Raw genomic sequence first — 25,311 nt, 5'->3', positions numbered from 1 at the left:
ACTAGCCTAATGTAACTTATCCAATCAACAAAGGATATATAAAAATAAAAAGCAGGTTTTCATGTATCAGAGAAGCAAACCAGAAATTCAGAAAAACACAGCCAGCATTGCTACATTTAAACTGTAAGGCATTCCTGAGTTTTGAATAGGATTATATAATAAAGTTACATAAAACTTGAGTATCTGTCAAAACACAGAAATAAACCTGTAACAATATAAATTATTTTATCAGCAAGCAACTATGATGGGACTTTTGACACAGTGATTCTGTCCTTTTTTTGATTTCATTCATAGAATGTATATGTAGGATACAACACTGTCTTCTTATAATGTAATGTTGCTTTTTACTACAAAGTTTTTGGACGGGATTTTTTTCTTCAAATTCTAAATATTTCTGTAAAATACTTGACTTACACCCAATGTTTATATTTCTTTTCTAAAGAAAAAAAAAACACTGCCTTTTAGTGTACACAGAAAACAATGTATCATAGTATGCACAAATAGCCTCCACACACAAAGCAATCATTTTGTCATCCTAAGAATATTGAGGATACTTTCAAAATCCCACATAATTCTTTTACATGCCCTCAAATGTTTTACACAAATGTGCAGCAAATACATGATATGAACAACAAATCAAGGCAGAATTTCATATTTGGACAAAATAAACAAATAATAAATATAATGCAGTGTGCACCTTGTAACAGAGAAGTACCACCGATATATATGCTGCAAACTATGTTTTGTAATAGAGAAGTAATAGCAATATATGATGCAAACCATGCTTTGTGACAGAGAAGTACCACCAATATATGCTACAAACCATGCTTTGTGACAGAGAAGTATCACCGATATATGCTACAAACTAGGCTTTGTGACAGAGAAGTACCACCAATTTGTGCTGCACACAATGCTTTGTGACAGGAAAGTAACAACGATCTATATCCTGCAAACCATTCTTTGTGACAGAGAAGCACCTCCGATATATGTTGCACACCATGCTTTGTGACAGAGAAGTACCTCCAATATATGCTGCACACCATGCTTTGTGACAGAGAAGTACCTCTGATATATGCTGCACACCATGCTTTGTGACAGAGAAGTAACAATAATACATGCTGCAAGCTATGCTTTGTGACAGAAACATAACAATGATATATGCTGCAAACCATGCTTTGTGACAGAGAAGTACCACTGATATATGGCACACACCATGATGTGCATTGTTGTTCAGGGAGCATATAGTGCAAGCAATGCCTATTTTGTTGAACTGGAGCTATTTGTGCCCATTACGTTTACTGATAGCTTTAACAAACTTCGAATTTAATATTTTTTTTCTTTTTTTGTGAAAGTGTCACTTGATGTAATGGACTGCTGAAATCTATTACTGTTACAGTATTATACCGCTTTGAGTTTTAGACTTCATATCTTTCAGAAAATGCATACAAATGCAAAACCTATTATTCTCTCAACTTTCTAAGTTTATTAGAGCAACATTTAAAAGCTCTCCTTGATTTTGTGCTTTGCCCCCCCCCCCCATTACTTTTGGTTGTCTCCAGAATTTTTGGGCCAAGAGGCTGAGAGGAATGGGCTTGCCTTATGCAAGTACATGGTTTCAGATAGGTTTCTTTGTAGTTCAGATTAAGTTACATTTTACATTGAAACATATGGTTTCCATTTGTTAGTTTTCACTGGTAAATGATGTAAACACTGTTGCAATGACATGAATTTGTTGTCTGCATAAAAGGACCAGGTTGTTTATATACACATTCTGTTTAAATGAGGCTTAGAATCTTAAATATTCTTGAATCGTGCTATTGTGCAAGGCTAAAGCAACACCAACCAGTTTATCCTCACCTCAGCATAAGTCTTTTTATCCATTTAATTACATTATATACTCTTTACTGGTGAAGTGAACTATTCATTGCCTCTCTCACCATAACCAAATCATCAACTTTAAATTCTTTGAGATATCAAATGTAGGTATCTGTTGATGCTGAAATCTGAGTGAGTACATTCATTTTCATCCAGGAGAAACATTGACTTTTGATTAAATATAAACTGCCATTAGCATTTTAGTAATGCCTTTCATATTTTATTCAGAAATGCATTTCAGATCCCTGACATGTATATCTCTCATTGGTATAGCACTCCAAATCTAGTATTGCCTAATGTACTTCTCACAAAACACTGCTAATTTACGTAACAGTACATTGCTGTGAAAATGATAGTATGCTTACTGTTCTAAGAGCTTTACTTTTGGCATTGATTTTTAAATGCTATGTCAGCTTTTATATGCAATCTAGAGAAAGAATACCCTTTCAGACTTTAGTAAAAGATGAAACTGTCTCTGCACTAAGAACTCTGATTAAAAGAAAACTGACTGCACATATTTGTATAAAGTGTCCCTATAAATCCTTAAGCACTCTTTAATTAAAAAAGTTAATTTAGTAGCCACATTATGTAAATACATATTGCATATAATTACAAAATTTTCATCACATCCCTGGTTGCAAGTCTCTTGCGTTATAAAGCCATATGAAATACTGAACAGTGTTTTGCTTGACAACGAAACTTTGGAGTGATAACCAGTACAGACCTTCTTCACATAAGTGCTTGAGCAAGTTGTTTTCTTGCCAAAGTCTCCATTTATAATTTGCTGACAGTGTTCAGCTCTGCATTTGTCTGTTTGCCTTGCATGTCACTTTACTACCAATAATCAAAGTCAAAGTGAAACAATGATATACACTGGATCTGAGCCAATCTTGCTGGCTTAAACACAGGCATACTTCATATTAAAGCATATTACGATGTAGCAATTATTTGGTGTGACTTCATTAAAAAAATATAGCTTAGAACATGTTTTTTTTTCCCTGTCTAGCAACTTGGCCATTTTGAAAATGAAAATCATAAAACACCATCAGGGCACGTACCCAGGACAAGTTCAAAGAATCAGTATCCGAATGAAAAACAATGAACAAAATTCTTCCAAAAGTGCATTTTTAATTGTTAGCAAACAAAATAAACCCCTGCTAAGCATTTTTGTCCAGCAGATTAGGACTTCATCAGAGCAGTTTAAAAATTAAACATTATTAGCTTAGACATTTGTGCCTGATTAAATAGTTTTTGGCTTAAAGTACAACAAGCAAGGAAGTGAAGATAGCAGAAAGGAATCTATCAATCTCCAATTAGAAGATTAAATGTTAAGCAGTTGTCTTAGTGAAAAAAATATGATTTAGCAGAGCTGTGTTACATAAAGAAAGTCTTTTTAGAAAGCCAGCTGGCACACTGTTATTTTTTCCTACAGAGAAGAGACAGTGTTTGACTGTATAGGGTATATTGATGTATACTCACGCCACAAAAGTAGGACTGTCACTCTAGCCTATGACCTAGTTTATACTAGCAAGAAATTATGCCAGAGTTGTGAGGGACAGCAGGAAAGTGATCCCAAAACTAGAACGTAGATATTTTTCAGTTTTTTCACAATGGTCAGCTATGTTATTTATGTATTTATTGACTTCCAAAATAGAAATAAAACATATCACTCTACCGTCACCATTTTATTATGACAGTCGTATGTGTCATACTCCCTTACACTGCAGGATAGGCCTCTTCTGTCTGACCTTGTGGTGTGTTATCATGGAAAAAAAGCAATCCACTATGAAGACAGGGGATTATGGTAAGGCGTGAAGGGGTGCACTTCTTAGTTTAGGCCCTTCATAATAGATAGCTGTGATGCCATAAGCTGTGATTCCCAAAATGAATGCACCAACATATTGACATATGCTATAAAACAGTTTAGATTGTTTACATACACTAGGATGCTGCAGTTTTCAGAAACCTTGACACTAAACCAAAACCATTTCATTATTTATTTATTTACATTTGTTGACCGGGAGTGTCCAACTGGACGTAGGTCCATTTTCAGCGAAGGCCCGGGGAGAAAAGCTCCACAGTTAAAATATACAGACAGTAGTTACATTGGATTTACATAGCAATTAACAATTTGATCAACAAAGCAATTAACAATTACAAACATAGTTACAGATGAATAACATAGTACATCAGTAGACAACTAGAATCGTTATCATCTGCGAAGTACATAACAGACATTAACAAATGTTAAAATAAGAAGTTCCTGCTGTATAATAAGTAGTTAGACTTATGAGCATTTGAGCTTGCTATAATCAAGGTAGTTAGTGGGCTGGAAAGAAAGGTAGTGGGTGGATGGGTGGGTGATATTAGAGTGGGAGTTGCAAGGGCATAGCCAGCATGTTTTAGGTGCACTTTTAGTAAAGTTTTGAAGTGGGTGCATGATGGTACGGAGGTAATTGTGTTCCATAATTTGGCTATGGTGCAAGAGAATAGTGCTTCTCCAGCAGAGTTATTGGCTTTAGTAACCTGTAAGTGATTTTTGTTGCTGGATCTTAGTGGTCTGGTGGCGCGATAGGGTTGGAGTAGATTCTGGAAGGATGGGACTTTTAGTGGATGGTTTACTAGTTTGTGGGCGAGTGTGAGTTCATACCATTGAATGAGGTGAGGGAGTTCAAGCCAGCCCAGTTCAGCAAGTGAGAAGCAGTGGTGACTACGGTAGGATGCCTCTGTAGTGAATTTGGCGATTTTGTTGTAGCAGGTCTCTAGCTTGTTTAGATCGCATTGCCTTAGATTGGTATATATTGGAGAAGCATAAAGTAGGGTGGATATAAGGTGGGAATTTGCTACTGAAATCTTTGCTGCTTTGGTGAGAAGTTGTTTATTTCTGTATAACACTCCTAGTTTTTTGTGAACTTTTTTATGGTCATGGATATGTGAATGTCAAATTTTAGTTTATTGTCTATTTCCATTCCTAGCAATTTGGTGTGTTCTGTTGGGTGTATAGTGGTGTTGTCTTTTGCTGGGATGTTAAAGTGAGAGTTGTTTTCAGTATGTTTGGTGGATTGGAAGATGAGTAGTTTAGTTTTGTTTGGGTTGAGTATTAATTGGGCATCGGATAACCACGTTTCAACAGAGGAAAAGGCTTCCTGTGTGACTTTTTGCAGTTTGGGTAGGGACTGGGCTGAGCAGATGATGGTTGAGTCATCTGCGGATTGTATGAGTGTGCCATGTTTGGTGGCAGAGGCTAGATTATTGGTGAAAATAGATTAGAATAGGGGTCCAAGGATGGATCCTTGGGGAACCCCTATAGAGACAGGTAGTTGGGGAGATATGTCATTCTGCCATACAACAGATTGTTGGAGGTCAGACAGGTAACTCTGAAACCAGTTGGTGACTGATTGAGAGAAGGAAGTTCGTGTGGAACCATGTCAAATGCTTTAGATAGGTCTAGGAAAGTAGCAGGGGAGAGATAGCCATTGTTTTTATGCTGAAGGATAGTGTTAGTAAAGGAGAGTAAGGCAGTGGTGGTGCTATGGTTTGGTCGGAAACCATGCTGAGTATCGGAAAGGAGGTTGTTTGTAAGGAGGTAGTCTGAGACCTGAGAGTGAATGCATCTCTCTAGTATTTTGGAGAGTGGAGAGAGAATAGCTATGGGGCGGTAATTGGTTAGTTCTGTGGAGGGGCCGCCTTTGTGGAGGGGAATTATATGTGATACTTTCCATAGTGTGGGAACATAACTTTCTGACAGAGATCGGTTAATCAAGATGGATACTGGGTAGGCTAGAGCATCAGCTGTGATTTGTAGGTATTCACTTGGGAGGTTGTCTGCTGCTAATTTGGTGGGCTTAAGTTTAGTTAAGAGTTTTTTTATGTTGGAGGTCGGAACAGGAGAAAAAGATAAGACAGTGGGGAGATTACTAGTTGAAGGTGTGGGTTGGAGGGGAGGGGGGTTGTGTTGTCTAGCCAGTGATAGTATGAATTGTGTGAAGTATATGTTGAATGAGGTAGCAATATTTTCGGAGGAGTGAGGGATGTTAGGAGGAGGGGTACTGACTTTACCTGGGTGGAGGATGGAGTTTATGGAGGACCAGAATTGTTTGTGGTTGTGTTGGGAGGAGTCTAGGGCAGACTGGTAGTACTGGAATTTGTCCTGTTTTATTAGCTTTTTGACTCTATTGCATAGTTCTAGGAATTTCTGTCTAATTGAGGGGGTTTTAGCTTTGCGCCAGTGCTCCCAGGCTTTATCCCTGTTTTTCATTTCTGACTTAGTGGTTTTCTGTAGCCATGGGGAGGGTTGTGCTTTGGTTCTGGAAAGTCTTATGGGGGCGTGGTAATCAAGGATGCTCAGGAAGGTAGTATTAAAAAATTCAACTGCGTCATCAACACTGAGGTACTTTAGAGGATGCCAGTTGCATTCTTTGAGGGATGAGATGAATGTGAGTGGGTTAAAGTTTAGTTCTTTTACGTATTTGACAGTAGATGACAGGTTTAGCTTGGTATAGGTGTTTTTTGAGTAGGAATGTTGCAGAATAATCACTGAGTATATCTGATAAGCAGCCTGTTATATATGACTGGGGGCTCTTACTGACTAGTATCCAATCCAGGGTAGTGTGCTTGTTGGAGTTTTTATTTATCCTGGTTGGCGATTGGACTAGTTGGGTGAAGCCATGAAGGTTTAGATGATGGGCTGGATGGTTGCCAGAACAGGATTGCCAGTCAATATTGAAATCACCTAAAATTATAGTTTCTTGGGGGAGATGGTGGGTAGACCAGTTGAGAAGGTTTTCTAGTGGAGGGATGTTTTGGCCAGGTGGGAAGTAGCATCCAATTATGTTGATGGTTTTATTTTGGTTTATTTTGAGGTTGGTATATATTATTTTTTCATTGCCTATTTGTGGAGCTGATGATTTTAAGATCTGGATGTTTAGATGCTGTTTAAATGTTATAGCTACAGCTTCATTTCTACCCTATCATCTATTAGCTGGAACATCCTAAAAATTCTCCCCCTTAACTGATGCTGTAAATGAATTCAATACAACTTTCCTAAATATCCTTGTACTCCTAGAAAGAAGAGACTAAAAACAAATAATGTGATTTGGATAATGCAGGATACAGAAAAATCATGGAAAGAATAGCAAAAATATAAAACAAACCAGTATCTTGAAAACTTCACAAGCTCAATAACCGTACTAAAAAGAAAATAAATGAAGACAAAAAATACATACTCAAACAACTTTTAGAACAATAGTAAACACAACTCTAAAAATTTCTGGTCAGCCATTAGAGAAATCATGTATCCTGGATAAAAATTCAACCCTAACCCCTCTCCCAATAATTCATCAATCAAAATTGCAATGGAATTCAACTCTTATTTTATAAATAGTATAGCATCTCTAACCAAAGATTCCTCAACATCTAATCCCAGCCCTGCCCAGCAGACACATATCACCATATCCACTTTCACCTTCAAACCTGTGCCCACAACCTATATAAAACTTCTCTTAAACAAACTCACACCATGTTCTACTCTATTTCAGTTGATGACCTTCAAAGAGAGTATCTTGAAATAGCAGCCAACAGCATTGCCTATCCTGTCTCAATCCTTATAAATAGGTCAATCCAGGAAAACCCACACTCCAAAAATCACACATTATCTCTCTACACAAAGGAGTAAATTCAACAGACATCACTAACTTTAGACCAACAACAATCTTATCCCACCTTTCTAAAATACTTGAAAGGGAAAAACTTCTACCCCCCCCCCCCCCACACACACACACAGCAAGGCTTCCACCTCTCCCATAGTACTAACACTGCACTTCTAACCCTTATATTATAGATACTGTCAATAAAGCTAGAGATGACAGCAAGCTAGTCTCCTCCTTATTTCTAGACTTGTCTAAAGCCTTCAACACAGTTTGTCACAACAAACTTCTACTTCAAATGTCCTTGCAAGGTCTACCTCAGCCCACCCATCCATGGTTCAAAAGGTACCTGTCCAAGTGGTATCAGTCAGTAAAAAGGCACTCCACCTTCTCTCCATACCTCTCTGTGCACCACAAGGCTACATCCTTTGTTGTCTTCTCTTTAACATTCTCACCAACACACAATACACATCCACACAGCAGGCCTCTCTAGTACAGTACTCAGATGACTCCACACTCATATGCACAATGGACAACTTGGCTCATCTCCAAATAAATACTCAGGTAGCTTTAACATCCACTGAAACATGACTTTGTAATTTGCAATTCATGCTCAACCCCCCCTCAAAAAAATATATATATTTTTCTCCCCAAGTCCTTTTCTCATGAAAAAACAAAATTTAAAATCCTCTCTCTTTATAATACGACCATTGAAGTCACTTCTCATAGCATATTATTAAGTATGATAGTGAATGGTAATCTTAATTCAACCTACATATACAAAATGCATTAAAAATCACCATAAACAAGGGATGTTTTGCGGAGCCAAAAACTTTCTCACCAAATGCAACTAAAACTACACTTTCCATTACTTACCTCCTCCCCTCACTACTTTATGGCACTCCCATCCTTATTAACCTCCAGGCATCACTAAAAGCAAAAATTGAACAATGCTATTATAAAGTGGCTTAATTTGCAGGAAATACCCCTTTCAGAACCCACCACTGTATAGCACTAAAAAGTCTAAATTGGTTAGAACTACCCCATCAACTAACATATACACAGATTTTCACTGCCTATAAAATTATCTAGCATCCATCTGCTTGTCCAGCACTAAATATCATTCTATACATTTATGTTCCCACTCAGTCTTTATGATCCAGTGTCCAAAACTCCTCTCTCTCTCTCTCTCCCAAACTTATCAAATCTGCTGGACAAGGTCTGTACTCGTATCATGTTGCTAAGGCCTGGAACTACATACCTGTATCCATCAGGTCAGTACCCTCTCTCCAGTCCTTTAAAACCATTCTGAAAGACTTCTTTGCTAAAATCTGGCTCTATTCTTACTCAAAGCCAGGATTAACTATATCCCTAACCTCCTTAATCCCTTTTCTTCACTCACTTCCTTATTTCAATAAATTTCTCTCCCAAGACTCTCTATGTAAATATAACGCAACTCTATTTTTTTCACAACTTCATATCCCAATTCTTGTTTGTATTATACTAAATTTCTTTAATTTCTTTAAACCATTCTCTTTTTTCTTTCATTGTTTATATATTGTATATGTAATGTAAACTCTATCACTCTACATATTTTCTAGATTGTACTTTTTTCATCTCAGAATTTTGTATTTCCTTTTGTATATTTTCAACTTAAGTACTGTTAATGTATTATTGTTTACATATCTTTTACTGTTTAAATCTTAAATGTAAATGTTGAGGAGCTTTTCTCCCCAGGTCTCTGCTGAAAATGGGCTATCAGATCAGCTGGGCAAACCCGGTCAACAAATGTAAAATAAATAATAAATATTTTACTGTATTATTTTTGAAGATTATACAATTATTGTTCTTAAAATGTTTTTGTAATACTTTGAAGCTTTTCTACCCAGGCCACCTCTGAAAATGTGCACCTACCCAGTCAGACTTTCCTACTAATCAAATGTCAATAAAAAATAAATACATTTGGAACACAAAGTACAAATATGTCCATGCAATAAAGGACTGCATTATGAAAATGGTGTATCCTAATGCAGTAAGGTACACTAAAGGAGGCAGAGCTTAAGGACATCAGAAAGCATTGCAGGTAAATGCAGTCAAGCAGCTTATGTTACAGTACCTTATCTGAGCACCAGTAGATCCTGCCCATCTTGAGGTAGCAGAGTTCCACCCGTCATTACCATCTGTCCTTATTGATATGTGGTGTTTAAAGACCCTTTTGATCTAGTTCCTCCATGTCTGATACTATAGAGGACACCCTTCCATTAAGGGAGGTCTATATCTTCGATTACTTAAGAAACTGTGTTCATACTCTTTTATTATTTGTGTGTGTGTGTGTGTGTGTGTGTGTGTGTGTGTGTGTGTGTGTGTGTGTGTGTGTGTGTGTGTGTGTGTGTGTGTGTGTGTGTGTGTGTGCGTATGTGTGCGTGTGTGTGTGTGTGTGTCTTGATGCTGGAAGAGAAGAATGTTTCATGTTCCATCCCTGTACCAGGCACTTGGATTCTAATTCCAGCACTGACACTGCAGTGCAGCATTGTGGGGGTGGGTGGGAGCAACATTCCTGAGAGTCTGTCTTTCAGATGACATACTAAACTAGGATCCTAAATGCCTGTTCAAGCGATGGCAGAGGTAGATTTTTAAGGATTCCACGGGACCTGTTCAATGGAAAGTGTGTGAAAGGTTTTTACTTTAGCATCCTCACCAATATTCAGAACATAGATATTGTAATTAAGGTGTATTTAGTATTTACACTTATGTACAATACTTTATAAATCAGTCACTATTTTGAAAGCCACATCTCTGTTTTTTTATTTTGTCCAGTGTTTCATTTTATACAGACATTTAACGAAATCCTCTATCTGATTAATTATTCCTTTCTGCATCATTTTGTTTGTTGCCATAAAAATGTGCTCCTTGTCTGTCATATAATTTATACTAAAACCTAATCTGAATTATTTCATTTTCTACACAACATCTATTTTTTATTTCATTAGATGCATATGTCATTAAGCCAGAATTCTTTGAGCACTTTCTCCAAGAAGAGGGTTATTTTTCATTGAAACATCCTGGCTCTTCAACAGTGACACAAGGGTAATACCAATTTCTTTCAGCTGTGGCAATTTTATACATTGTCATTTAGAGTAGGGGTGCCAGAGGCTCACCCTTTGCCAAAACATCATTTTGTATACTCTAAAAGACACTGTTTCCCATTGGGGAAATATTAGACACATTCTTATAGTATCAGTTTATCCCCAATGAGAGAGATCTCCTGAATGGATACTATTGACAGGTTTATCCTTTCTACCAGTCAGCATCTGACATAACTTTTTTTTCCTCAGACGATCCTGCATTCTGGAAATAAAGATATGCCTTTGTGATGACATGTGCCATGATATCTTATATGAGTACATGAGAGCACCAATCACCCACACCTGCCAGTGTTCCTCCTGCCTTGCCACTTGGGACCACCCTCACGAATACCAAGAGCAGAAATATAAGATTTGTCATTCCCACTGCTAACAAATTAGATAGAAGTAAAGACTTGTCCATCTTATAAGGAAATCCAACAGAAAAGGTCAAGTGTGGGGACCACATACCTTGCCAGGTGAAGGAGGCCCTGACCAATTAGAGAGTCTCTTCCTTGGTGAACCCTGTGGTTAAGTTGAACCTCAATAACAGTAAAACTAGATGGAAGGAAGGAAGGAGCAAGAGAGCCACAAGAAAGCTAGAAAGACAAATGACTACTGGGGGATTCATAGCTAGGAGACCTTACTCCATAACTGCATCAGGGGGCTTAGCAGTCAGGTCTGAAAAAGGCCTTATTCCATAACTGCATCAGGGGGCTTAGCAGTCAGGTCTGAAAAAGGCCTTACTCCATAACTGCATCAGGAGGCTTAACAGTCATGTCTGAAAAAGGCCTTACTCCATAACTGCATCAGGAGGCTTAGCAGTCATGTCTGAAAAAGGCCTTACTCCAAAACTGCATCAGGGGGCTTAGCAGTCAGGTCTGAATAAGGCCTTACTCCATAACTGCATCAGGAGGCTTAGCAGTCATGTCTGAAAAAGGCCTTACTCCATAACTGCATCAGGAGGCTTAGCAGTCATGTCTGAAAAAGGCCTTACTCCATAACTGCATCAGGAGGCTTAGCAGTCATATCTGAAAAAGGTTGCTGAGGACAGACCAAAAAAAGGACAGGTAGCTAAACCCCCAAAGAAGAGCAGACTACACTACTGTCCACACCAGAAAGAAGAATGTATTGTGATCCAGGCATTTAATTTAATCCCTGTTTTAGAGGAGAGAAATGAAGATGACCTTCTCATTTGTCACCCTGAGATGAACATGAACCAAATATCTGTCCCACAAAGAACCAGCTACTTCTGGGCAGACAGCTTCCAAGATTGTCTGATGCTTCTGTACCCAGTGTTTTATATTCATGATATGTTGAATATTTTATGAGTTATTTACAGTGATTTCAGCTTTGACCTATCAGAACTCAGCATTCTGTTAAGAACCCATTAAATATTTCTTTCCTCTGCACTATTTGTACTTGAAAATAAAGGAAATTATCAATTTGTCAATAGACTACATCTCACTTCTAGATTTAAAAACAAAATGCACCACTTCTCTTAGTAAGTGGTCATCAGCGGTTATGCATATTTTATAACATTTATAGACATGAACACTGCTCATCCACTAAAGTTTGTCACAAGCTTAATTAATTCTATTAGTTCATACAGCACAGCTGTACTCAGAATTAGAACTTAATCTTACATTTCACTTTTGTTACTATGTTTCTTGACAGATACCAGTTACATAATATACACTATTGGTGGTAATATCTGTGTGCTGTTTTGGATGTCCTTGAGTAAAAATTGCATAATGACCAGTAATACATTGCATGTAATTTCTCAAAATATATAAAAGGAAAATTGCCAACTTTTTCTGTTGAAATATAAATGCTGCTATTAAGTCTTGTGCCATTATATACTGCCTCACAGCAAGAAGTTCCCCAGTTCAATCCTCGGCTGGGGTGCCTTCTGTGCGGAGTCTGCATTTCCTCCCTGTGGTCGCGTGGGTTTCCTCCTGGTGCTCCGGTTTCCTCCCACATCCCAAAGACATGTTGTAAATGGATTGGACACACTAAATTGGCCCTAGGCATGAGTGCGTGCGTGTGTGTGCCTTCTGTGGAAGGTTGGGTGCCGGGCTGGCAACTCGACACCATAAAATTCCACTGCCAATCATGAGCGGACGGTGATCCGCTGTGGCGACCCCTAACTGGGAAAAGCCGAAAGAAGAAGAAGAAGTAAATCAAGCAATCCCCATTAAATTAATAACAACCATATGCATTGATTTCTTTATTCAGTAGTTTTTATATTTGTGAAGTTTCAGTATATTTTGCTTAAGAACCCCATCATTTATAAATTATAACATCTTATTGTGTTCTTCTCTGTAATATTAAAATATATTATCTTTGCTATTTTTTCATTAAATGTTTAGATTATGACAGTTTTCCTTCAGTCTATTTAAATTAATCTCACATTATTGTTACAAATGTTACAAACTCTGCTAAATGGTCTGAAAAACCAAGGGATTAAAATCATTTATGAAGCATTTTTGACTACAGAAATTATATAATTTACATGCAAGGTAGTTTGATACCCATCATAACTTTCAGAATTTAATTTGTTTAGATACCTACTGTCATGATATTTTAGCTTGGCATGTATTACAACTTTACAGTTTGCCTGAAATGTTATAAAACAGCCTGTGTTTTTTTTTTTTTTTTTTTCAGATTAAAAAACCTACAGAATTGTTCTGCTGAAATGATAAGTAAGGATGCAATTAAGAAAAAAGGCTTTGAAAAGGTATTGCATAGTCAAACATCTGATTGCTTTCAGATCTTGTTCACATTTCATATGAATTAATTATTTGGAATGCTCTGTTGAACAAATTTCACTCCAATAATTAGTATTCTTTTTGAAATTTTCTCTTAAACCTGCAATATTTCAAACTTTGCTGTCATAAAAGTAATGACATCTCAGAAAAAAATAGTTCCACCAAACATATCAAAATATTGGCCCCAAGTATGAATTGTTTTAAATTAATATCATCAAGAAAAGCTCTGGTTTAATATACAAAAGACTTTCAAATAAATGACACTAATATTTGTTTTTCTTTTTATTCTGGTTTACTACCCAAAAATATTTCTAAACTGTTTCAGATTAAATAAATAGTTTTCATTTATAAACTCCTTAAACTATTTGCACTCAACTTCCCGACACAGATCTTAATGACAGTCTGCTCACATTCTTCTATTTATTGGCTTTCCTTCCACTTTTTTCTTCTTGTTTTTGTTTTCACTTTACCAAGATATTTACAAGCAGGATGAGCATATGAAATGCCCACATCTTTTTATATTCACCTTCATTTTTGTAATTCATACTGAATGTATAGGATGAATAAACGTATGCTTACACTGCCACTAAGCTTCCTCCGCGCTCACTGTAGATTCTACCTAATTAAGTTGAACATGAACTGCTTGAGTTTCACTAACTCACTGCCAATTACTTGAGTGAAAGCATACTCAGAATCATCAGTGAACTTTAAAAAAAAAGTGTTTTTTGCTGGGGGCAAGCCTACTGCACCTTGATGAGATAAGGGCTCTCTCCCCACCCACTGGTCTATAAATATACTGCCTTGAAGGTCACACAAACTCAGAACGAGTATATTGACATACCCAGTTTCTGTTTTTGAGTGTCTCAGTCTTGAACACACAGATAAGTGTTCACCTGCAAGCAGCTGAATCTTGAGCAACTAAAAGATAACCATCTAAGGAAAGATCAACAGATCAAGGCTGTAGCTTTTTCATGCCTTTTGCAAGGAAGCAATTTTGCTAAACAGTAAAGATAGTAAACATATTAATTATAGCAAATGCCAACACATTATTAATTTTAATGCATACAGTCTATGCAATCAGTGATAAACAGCATGTTGTTGTAGAGCAATGTGTACAACCAGTAGTCACCAACACAGACATATTTAAATTCTATATTCGGAGATACCAATGAAAATGGCTAGCGAATGTTTTCAATGTCAGAACAACCAATCTTTGAAACAGGAGATACCTAGTGTATGAACACCAATGTTCCTTATCCATCAAGTAAATTAAATAGCAAATAAATATTCTAGCACAGGCTAAGTAGTTCCTTTTGAAATGGTAAATATTAGGGGAAATTCTAGGCACATAACCAAATAAAATATTGGAAAAATGCTCAGATAACAGAGGTAGGATGGGAAATGGCAAAGTTACATGGGATGCAACAATACTGATATGTTGCATCCAAATGTTCATTTAATTCACTTAAAGGAAAACTCCACCATAGAACTCAAAACATTCTTTTATTGTATCTTTGTTTTCTGAACTATTTTAATGCCTCAAAATCACTCCAAGTACTTATTTTACAATTTTAATGTGTTTCCCTCAAAATGGTGGATGATATGGCCTGCCTTGGTAACAAGATCTTGTCTCCTTGCTTTCATTCATTCTTTCTGGGTCTATATTAGTTCACTGAAATCGCATTGCAGTGAACATCTAATCATTGACCCTCATACAGTGAAATTCTTTTCAGCAATTCACTGAATTTACTGAGGGGAAAGAAATACTTGGCCTACAGCACTACTTTGCCCTTTTCTCCAGTGTAGTGTGATCTCAGCATTGGTATATACAGTTAGGGGGGTGGGTTCAATTTGCTTAGCTGTCGGTCCATTGTGCTATAAGGCAAGTATTTCCTTACCCTTGGTAAATTCAACAAATCGCTGAAACAAATTTTGCTGAATTAGGGTCAATGACTAGGTGTTCGCTGCAATGTGATTTTGGCGAACTAATACAGACCCTTCTTCCCAAAATATATTTCAAGTCTTCTTATGGTAGACATTAGGAAGTGGTGTTGTTTTCTCATGCCATTAAGATAGAATGGCAGGACTGTGAAGTACTGTCATCTAACACACCTTCTGTAACAGAGCTACTTCTATGTTTTCCTGACTGAGCCCCATTTATGTGTCTGTCAGAGCTTGTTCTATGCTACAAATAGCTGTTAGCCACTTCCAGCAAAAGAAAGCAGGTAAATAGCAGGCTTTTGTAAAGGGATTATTTTGTAGTTCTAAAAGAATTGACAGACCTTCCCCCTCACTCTCATGCTGAGGTGAAAAAAACTCTCACTGAAGTAAATGATCCTTGCTGTGGATTTACAGGTGATGAGTAGTAGAACTCCAAACTAAGACTGTCTGCTACTTTCCAATGCCTTCAGTGGGAATTTTTTTTTCTCTCTGAATGATGCTGAACTAAAATGTGCCTCACTAGTTCATGAATTATTTCTGTCATGTTCAACCCCCTTTTTTTCTATTTAGTTATTTAGACTTTGGTAACTACGAAAGTGAACTGGTCCCAGGGATCTTTTCAGACATGACTCAGGCTACATTGGCAAAGAAAATAACAAGTGATAAATGCACTTAACAATACAAAAAAAATACTGACATAAAGACATTGGCAAAGATTGTATGTGCAACATATAGCCAATGTATAACAGTGAATTAGTAAAATGTTAAGTAACATTTACTAAAATGTATATATTAATAATGCTTATCTCTACTATGTTGTCTATTATAAATAATGAATTGTATGCACCCATATTGTTCATACATATATATCTATATCTATGTATGTATGTGTGTATATGTCTGTGTATATGTGTATGATTAAACATATATGTGTGTATATATATACATATATATATATATATATATATATATATATATATATATATATACATATATATGGGTCTAGGATGATTGCTCGAATGAGCAAACGTCCGAAACCCAAATGGCCGGGCATACTTACGGAAAAGTGCTTTGCACCGAAGAAGCACTTTTGCATAAGTATGCTTGTTGCCGAGGCCGTACTACAGTGCAGATAAGGGAAATTCCCTTTTCCCCACTGTAGTGCAGTCTCGGAGAGAGAATATTAAAGTAAGAGGGGTGGGGGGGCACAGCCCCCCACATGGGGGGTGCACCCCCCTGCTAAAATGTTAATGTAGTGTTTTTTTTTTTTTTTTTTTTTTTTAGTAACACACTTTAACGAAAGTGTTTTTTCGATAAAAACGCTTTCGTTAAAGTATGTTCAGTGGTTATGGATTCGGACGTTTGCTCAAATGGATCTATATATATATATATATATATATATATATATATATATATATATATATATATATGGTTTACTATAAAAAGCATGAAGTTTAGATGTGCGAACATTGAAAACGTTGATGCATTTGACCGACATCATGAATATTAAGTAGGTTAGATGATCGACAAGGAAATTTGAAATTTCCTTGTCGATGTAAACGTCAGCTCTTGTTTTTTTTGTTTATTCTTGCTGTAGTGACACAAACTGTGCACCTAGATTCCCAAGTTGTGCAAAGCATTACAAAATGTATCTCTTATTGCATTAAAGGAAGAGCGCAATATTGCCATGTGCCAGAAGCATTTCCGTGAATTACCCTTGCAATAAACAGTAAAACATCACAATAGTAGTCACCATCAACCATGTTAACACAGTCCTTCTTGCATTTCCATCACCAGTTATACACACAGTCCCCCTTGCATTTCCATCACCAGTTATGCATACAGTCCTTGTTTCAATTCGATCAGCAGTTGGTTTGCCCAGTATTACATGGAAAGCATTACAACAATTGCCAGAAATATGTTGCTGGAATGACATCCACGACATCTGTACCCACACCCTAAAAGCTGCAATGTTTAGCTACAAGTTCAACGAAACCTTTAGATGTGAAGTCATTCCTCTTCTGAAGCAACCTTAGAAATGCTTCCTCCCTATCGACAAGGCATCTACGCTTAGGGGATGATGGTAGACAACTCATAAGTCTGGCCCACATATCCTCAACATGGTTCTGTTCCAGGCAAATTATATGCAGAACATCATGTAGAAATAGCTGGTTCTTGCCAAGCAAACTCCTCAACCTCCTATGCCAGCCCTCAACACTATTTTGTGTACGTGGATATCCCATGGTACACGTATATGCCTGATTCCAAAAAGCCACTTCAATAGTGGTGGTATGACTTCGGTGGATGACTGTCTCATGCCACTTCTCTGCGGTCTGCCCACTAAATAATTTGTTTTAAAGAACTCACATAGAGGCTTCCCATGTGCAGGCATTTCACTCTGGATTTGCTGGAATGTGTCCATGACATCGCTAGGGGGTACAAAGGCCAATGATGGGATTTGCTTACACAATGAAGCAAACTGGATGTCATTGCCAAACTCCACAGTAAGCCGCAAATTCTGTATCTGATGCCATATGACCTGACAACAGTGGAACCAGCACCCCAATGCATGTGAATCTGCAAGATTCCTTTTAACACTATTAACAGCAGCTTTCTCAAAATCACTCAAAACAATGGCAGGCTTGAATAATAACCCATGCTTCTGACAAAGTTGCAATAAAACTCTCCAGAAATAGTCATATGTCTGCTCAGATTTTGATGTCAAAACCCCATATACTGCAGGAAATACCTTACCATTAATATTCCCCTGTAAAGTACAGTGCACAGTATATAACTGCTTACATTCATGGGTATTTAAAGGAAATGTACTATCAATGAGTATTACCTCACTCGAACAGAGTGTATGGAGGTTACTCACAGTAGTGATGATGACAGCTGGTGGGGCACCCTCACTATGTTCACCCCGGCTTATTAGGAATGACCCTGACTTCAATGGCAACATATCTGCTGTCAAGTCCCTCAATATGATCTTTTCTGTGCCTTGCACCTCCCTACTCTTTCTGCGTAGTCTGTGCACTGACTGTTTCAGAGCATCTGTATTTGGCAGAGTGGTAACTATATCAGTGGAGGTGCTTGCCATCACCTCAGATACTATCCTGCAAGTGTCCTCTTGACAGGAAGCAGCACTTCTCTTAATGTCACAATGTACCTGCACTTCCCCATATCTCTCCAGAGTAGGACCATGAAAATGGCCAGTACTTTTTAATAGCCATTCACCTTCTGCTATAGTTTCCCTACACAATGGCCCTTACATTTAGCCTTGATTTTCCTAGTGCAACACCAATAGTTCCTGCTACCTCTACTTCTTTCCAAGTACTACTGGTAGCCATCTATATTCAGCAGCTTCTTGCCCTTCTGTGTTTCGGTGGTGGTGTATGTGGACCCCACTATGCCAGGGGTTGTGACCCTAACGTCTGACATGCTCACTATATTCTTGTGACCTATATGTGGGATACATAGATATCACTAACTAGGTCTATCATTAGAAATGTACGGCACTTTTCAGTTCTGTTTGACGCTATTTCACTTACCCGGCATATGCAGCTGTCCACCGTTGTAAATCCACTCACATATTTTATCCACCTACTGTTGATGGCCCTTTAAATTGCGGGCCTCTGCAGAATACGCACATTAATATAGATGTAACATTGTTTTCACTACAACCGTTTGATCGACAGTTATATGGCCGACAGCACAAGGTTTACGGTGTTATGATTGTCGATGACAGGATGTTAGAAATCATTAATTTCGAAGTTACAACTGTCGAACATTCAACTGTCATGTATGTATGTTTAGACCTTTTGATAGTAAACCTATATATATATATATATATATATATATATATGTACATGTGTACAAAAATATATGAGTATATGTATAAAAGAGGACTAGATTGTATGCCTATGTGTGTACTTCATGTGTTTTAAAGAAAAACAAATCAAAATGGAAATTTTGTGTAACTGTATATGTGTGTCTATGCATAAACACACACACACATATATATATATATATATATATATATATATATATATATATATATATATCAAAGTACATGTGTTGTTGTGTCTTTTGGCTTTTCCCTGTTAGGGGTCGCCATAGTGGAACTCCGGTCCGCTAATGATTAGCAGTAGATTTTTACGTGCCGAGTTGCCGGCCCTGACGCACAACCTTCAACGAAGGTACGCCCATTCACGCACGTCTCCACACAGAAGACACTCTAGCTGAGAATCAAACAGGACAACATCTTACTATGAGGCGACAATGCTACCGCAGCACCACCACCGCAGTTCACATATTAGTGTATGTATAATGGAGAACTAGATTATCTGCCTATGTGCGTACTTCATGTGCTTTAAAGAAAAATCAAAATAGAAATTTTGTGTAATTGTATATGTGTGCCTACACATAAACACACACACACACACACACATATATATATATATATATATATATATATATATATATATATATATATATATATATATACACATATACATATATATATGTGTGTGTGTGTGTGAGTGCATAAAAATGTATGTAGCATGTAGAATATTATATGTGGGATGCAGTACTGTATTTAAATGCACATCTGACTGTCTGTGTGCATTTAAACACAGTTACGTTCCTGGTGTTTTTAATACAAGAACACATAGTAAACATACATTAAAGTAAATTCAGTTGTATACTATGGTTGCCATCAAAGGTCACATTTCCTTTGTGGAATACAAAATGTTCATGCATTCTAACAATGTAAGGACTGACTCAAAGTCACTGGGAATCTCTTACCATGGATCTGCGTGTACCAGATATGCATCCCTCTCCCTCTGAGAGGATGTCAAAAAAAGCATAAAAGATCTTTTTATGTACATTATCCGTGCACTTAGTTGATAGGGTAGCCACTTGTTTCATTTTCTGCAGTTCTCTTTCTGACTCTCATTGTACTGAACTAACTGGTTCTGAAAATCAAAACTGGTTAGTTCAGTACAATTAAAGTCAGAAAGAGTTATGGTACTAATCTCCTTTTAAACTTTACCAGTGATTCAAGAAAATTAGTTCAGTAGAACGAGAGTCAGAAAGAGATTATGGTACTAGTCTTCTTTTAAATTTTACCACTGATTCAAGAAATGTCATGGAAATTATGAAGAAACATTGGCAGGTGCTATTAACTAACGAAACTATCAGAGAAATAGTAGGTGAATACACTAAAGTTAAATATATAAACTGTAAATCGCTTAAATGGAAGTTATGTTATCCGAAAAATACTCTGGAAATAGCAATGGTTGAGCATAATGAGCATGTATTTAGTACACATCCCTGTGGACACTCCAATTATTGCAGTTTTATTCAAACAGGAAAAGTGTTTATACATCTGGACACAGGGAGGTGATATTTCCTTAAGCTAATAGCAGACTGTGGCAGCAGTCACATAGTGTATGTAGCATGCTGCCAAATATGCAGTACATTTTATGTTGGAAAAACAGAGACCTGCGCAGTAGAATATATGAACATGTTTATAATATTAGGATTGGTGCTATACTTCTCAATTGTCCAGATTTTTGAAGAACGTACAGATTTTTGCTTCATATTTTTTGGTCCATTTTTTATAAAATTCTGGTTTTCTGGTAAATTGGTGGCAAATGATTAAAGATTGAAGTTGGAAAATAATGGCAGAGATTTGAGTTTCAGACTTAATACCCTTCACAAAATTCATGCTAATTTAAAACCTGGTATTCTATCAACTTTCTAAGCATAGGTGCCGCAACCTGTTGAAGACTGGGGGGGGGGGGTGGAGGGTGAGAGGGGCACTTAGTGATCTAAAAAGGGCAATTTTTTATAACTTAGTACCACAACATAGGTTTACTTGGAGGACATTTTAAGCTTAGCCAATTCCCTTTTGATGCTTGAATTAACATTTTCTGATTGGTATCTATCCCATGGCTGATAATTGTATATTAGCCCTAGTGAGAATAACTGTGATCATACCATAGATAATTTAAGGGGGCCCATGTAAGGGATGCAGCATTTAGGAACTGCCTCTATCCATTAGTGGCATGAGGGGCAATCCTGGAGTACAATCTTCTATTACCCATCCTTAGATCCAAGTTGCATTTGAATATGGATGGATGAGCTTTGTTTTATTTTTATGGATAGTCCGTTCTGGAACAGTGGTAGCCTTTGTGATCATCATCATCATCTTCTTTTGGCTGTTCCCATTAGGGGTCGCCACAGCGGATCACCTGTTTCCATTTCTTCCTGTCCTCTGCATCTTGCTCTGTCACACCAACCACCTGCATATCCTCTCTCACCACATCCATAAACCTTATCTTAGGCCTTCCTCTTTTCCTGTTACCTGGTGGCTTCATCCTTAGCATCTTTTTCCCAATATACTCAGCATCCCTCCTCAGCACATGTCCAAACCAACGTAATCTTGCCTCTCTGGCTTTGTCTCCAAACCTTCTAACCTGGGCTGACCTTCTAATATACTTATTCCTAATCCTATCCACTGTCGTCACACCCAGTGCAAATCTTAACATCTTTAACTCTGCCACATCCAGCTAAAACTCCTGACTTTTTGTCAATGCTACTGTCTCGAACCCATATAACATAGCTGGTCTCACTACCCTCTTGTAGACCTTCCCTTTCACTCTAACAGGTACTCTTCTGTCACAAATCACTCCTGACACTCTTCTCCACCCAATCAATCCTGCCTGTACTCTCTTCTTCACCTCTCATCCACACTCACCGTTACTCTGAACTATTGACTCCAAGTATTTAAACTCATCCACCTTCGCCACCTCTACTCCTTGCATCCTCACCATTCTTCTATCTTCACACACATATATTCTGTCTTAGTCCTGCTGACCTTCATTCCTCTTCTCTCTAGAGCATATCTCCATCTCTCCAGGGTCTCCTCCTTCTGTTTCCTACTCTCACTACAGATCACAATGTCATCTGCAAACACCATAGTCCACGGGTACTCCCGTCTGATCTTGTCTGTCAACCTCTCCATCACCATTGCAAATAAGAAAGGGCTCAGAGCTGATCCTTGATGTAACCCCACCTCCACCTTAAACGCATCCGTCACTCCCACCGCAGACCTCACCCCTGTCACACTACCCTCGTACATATCCTGTACCACTCTTACATACTTCTCTGACACTCCTGACTTCCTCATACAATACCACAACTCCTCTCTAGACACCCTGTCATATGCTTTCTCTAAGTCTACAAAAACACAATGCAACTCCTTCTGACATTCTCTGTACTTCTCCATCAACACTCTCAGAGCAAACATCGCATCTGTAGTGCTCTTTCCCGGCATGAAACCATACTGCTGTTCACTAATCATCACCTCCCTTCTTAACCTAGCTTCCACGACTCTTTTCCATAACTTCATGCTGTGACTGATCAATTTAATCCCTCTGTAGTTACTACAGCTCTGCACATCACCCTTATTCTTAAAAATCGTTACCAAAACACTTTTTCTCCATTCCTCAGGCATCCTCTCACATTCTAAGATTTCATTAAACAATCTGGTTAAAAACTCCACTGCCATTTCACCTAAACACCTCCATGCTTCCACAGGTATGTCATCTGGGCCAACAACCTTTCCATTCTTCATTCTCTTCATAGCTATCCTTACTTCCTCCTTGCTAATCCATTGTACTTCATGATTCACTATCCCTACATCATCCAACCTTCTCTCCCTTTCATTCTCTTCATTCATCAACCCCTCAAAGTACTCTTTCCATCACCTCAACACATTCTCCTCGCTTGTGAGTATGTTCCCTCATTATCCTTTATCACCTTTACCTGCTGCACACCTTTCCTAGCTTGGTCCCTCTGTCTAGCCAATCGGTACAGGTCCTTTTCTCCCTCCTTAGTGTCCAACCTTTCATACAACTCTTCATATGCCTTATCCTTAGTCTTCACCACCTCTCTCTTTGCCATGCACCTCATCTCCTTATACTCCTGTCTACTTTCTTCATCTCTCTGACAATCCCACTTCTTCTTTGCCAACCTCTTTGCCTGTATACTCTTCTGTACTTCCTCATTCCACCACCATGTCTCCTTGTCGTCCTTCCTCTGTCCCGATGTGATACCAAGCACCTTTCTAGCCATCTCCCTTACTAGCTCTGCTGTAGTTACCCAGCTATTTGGTAACTCTTCACTGCCACCCAGTGCCTGTCTTAACTCATCCCTGAACTCCACCTCACAATTACCCTTTTTCAATTTCCACCATTTGATCCTTGGTGCTGCCTTCTTGATCACCAACGTCATCCCACAAACCACCATTCTATGCTGCCTAACTACACTTTCTCCGGTCACCACTTTACAGTCTCCAATCTCCTCCAAACTGGCCCTCCTACATAAGATATAATCCACCTGTGTGCATCTTCTTCCACTCTTGTATGTCACCCTATGCTCCTCCCTCTTGTTAAAATACATATTCACCACAGCCATGTCCATCCTTTTCACAAAATCCACTACCATCTGACCTTCTGCATTCCTTTGTTTAACACCATACCTACCCATCACTTCCTCATCCCCACTGTTCCCTTCACCAACATGCCCATTGAAATCTGCTCCAATCACCACTCTCTCGCCCTTTGGTGCAGTCATCACCACTTCATCCAATTCACTCCAAAATTTTTCTTTCTCATCCATTGCACACCCAACTTGTGGAGCATATGCACTAACAACATTCATCATTACACCATCAATTTCCAGCTTCATAAACATCACTCTATCCGACACCCTTTTCACCTCCAAAACACTCTTCGCATACTGTTCCTTCAGAATAACTCCTATACCATTTCTCCTCCCACCCACACCATGATAAAACAATTTGAGCCCACCTCCGATACACCTAGCCTTACCCCCCTTCCATCTGGTCTCTTGCACACCCAATATACCAACCTTCCTTCTGTCCATCATATCAGCTAGATCTCTCCCTATACCAGTCATACTGCCAACATTCAAAGTTCCGACCCTCACTACCACAGTCCTAGACTTTCTCCTCTCTTCCTGCCTTTGGCCATGCCTCCTGCCTCTTCTCCTCCTTCAGCCAACAGTAGCCCAATTTCCACCAGCACCCTGTTGCCTAACAGGACTGGTGGTGGTCATTGTTAACCCAGGCCTCGACCGATCCGGTATGGAAATATTTACTGGTGACTGCATGAAATGATTTGGTGAAGTTTTACACCAGATGCCCTTCCTGACACAACCCTTCCCATTTATCCGGGCTTGGGACCGGCACAAAGAAATGCACTGGCTTGTGCATCCCCAGTGGCTGGGTTAGTGGTAGCCTCTGTAATATATATCCATATCTCCACAACATTCAGTTTAGATACCTGGACTGAGTATTTCTGATGCCATATAACTTGCTGACATTCAGTAGGTACATCTGTATTAGGTTGGTGGATACCTTGTATGCCAGACATGTAACCTCTAAGAACTCTGTAGGATACTGAGTATAGTAATGAATTCCTGGGGTGGTCCATGCAAGACCTATTGTTTAGGACTTGTATCCTTTTAATAAGATATCTCTGAAGGGATTCCGATTGTTGCATGGGGCTGGACAGATACATGTCAAAGTGGGCATTATACAAAATGATTGATCTAATGAGACCTTTGTAAAGGGGGACAACTACATCTCTAGATCAAGTCACAATCAATTTGTTTATAAGCTGTGCAATATAGAAAGGCTTTCTTATGACTCTGGGCACACATTGGTCAAAGGTTAGGTCATTGTTCACACAAGTTCCTAACTGCCAGACAATTGGGTCAGTTCTCAGAGGGCATTGTCATGATTTTGACATCAGTTATTATTTGAGACAAACCTTCCTGCATGATGGTTAAGTCATTTGGGGGATTCAGTAACTGCTCCTAGCTTGCAGTCATCTCAGACTTAGCCAGCTAAAGCCCTTTGGTATT

Source organism: Protopterus annectens, chromosome 7.part0 (genome assembly GCF_019279795.1).
Source record: "Protopterus annectens isolate FY-2018-M chromosome 7.part0, PAN1.0, whole genome shotgun sequence".
In the NCBI taxonomy this organism is placed as follows: domain Eukaryota; kingdom Metazoa; phylum Chordata; order Ceratodontiformes; family Protopteridae; genus Protopterus; species Protopterus annectens.
Note: the sequence above shows the minus strand (reverse complement) of the source record.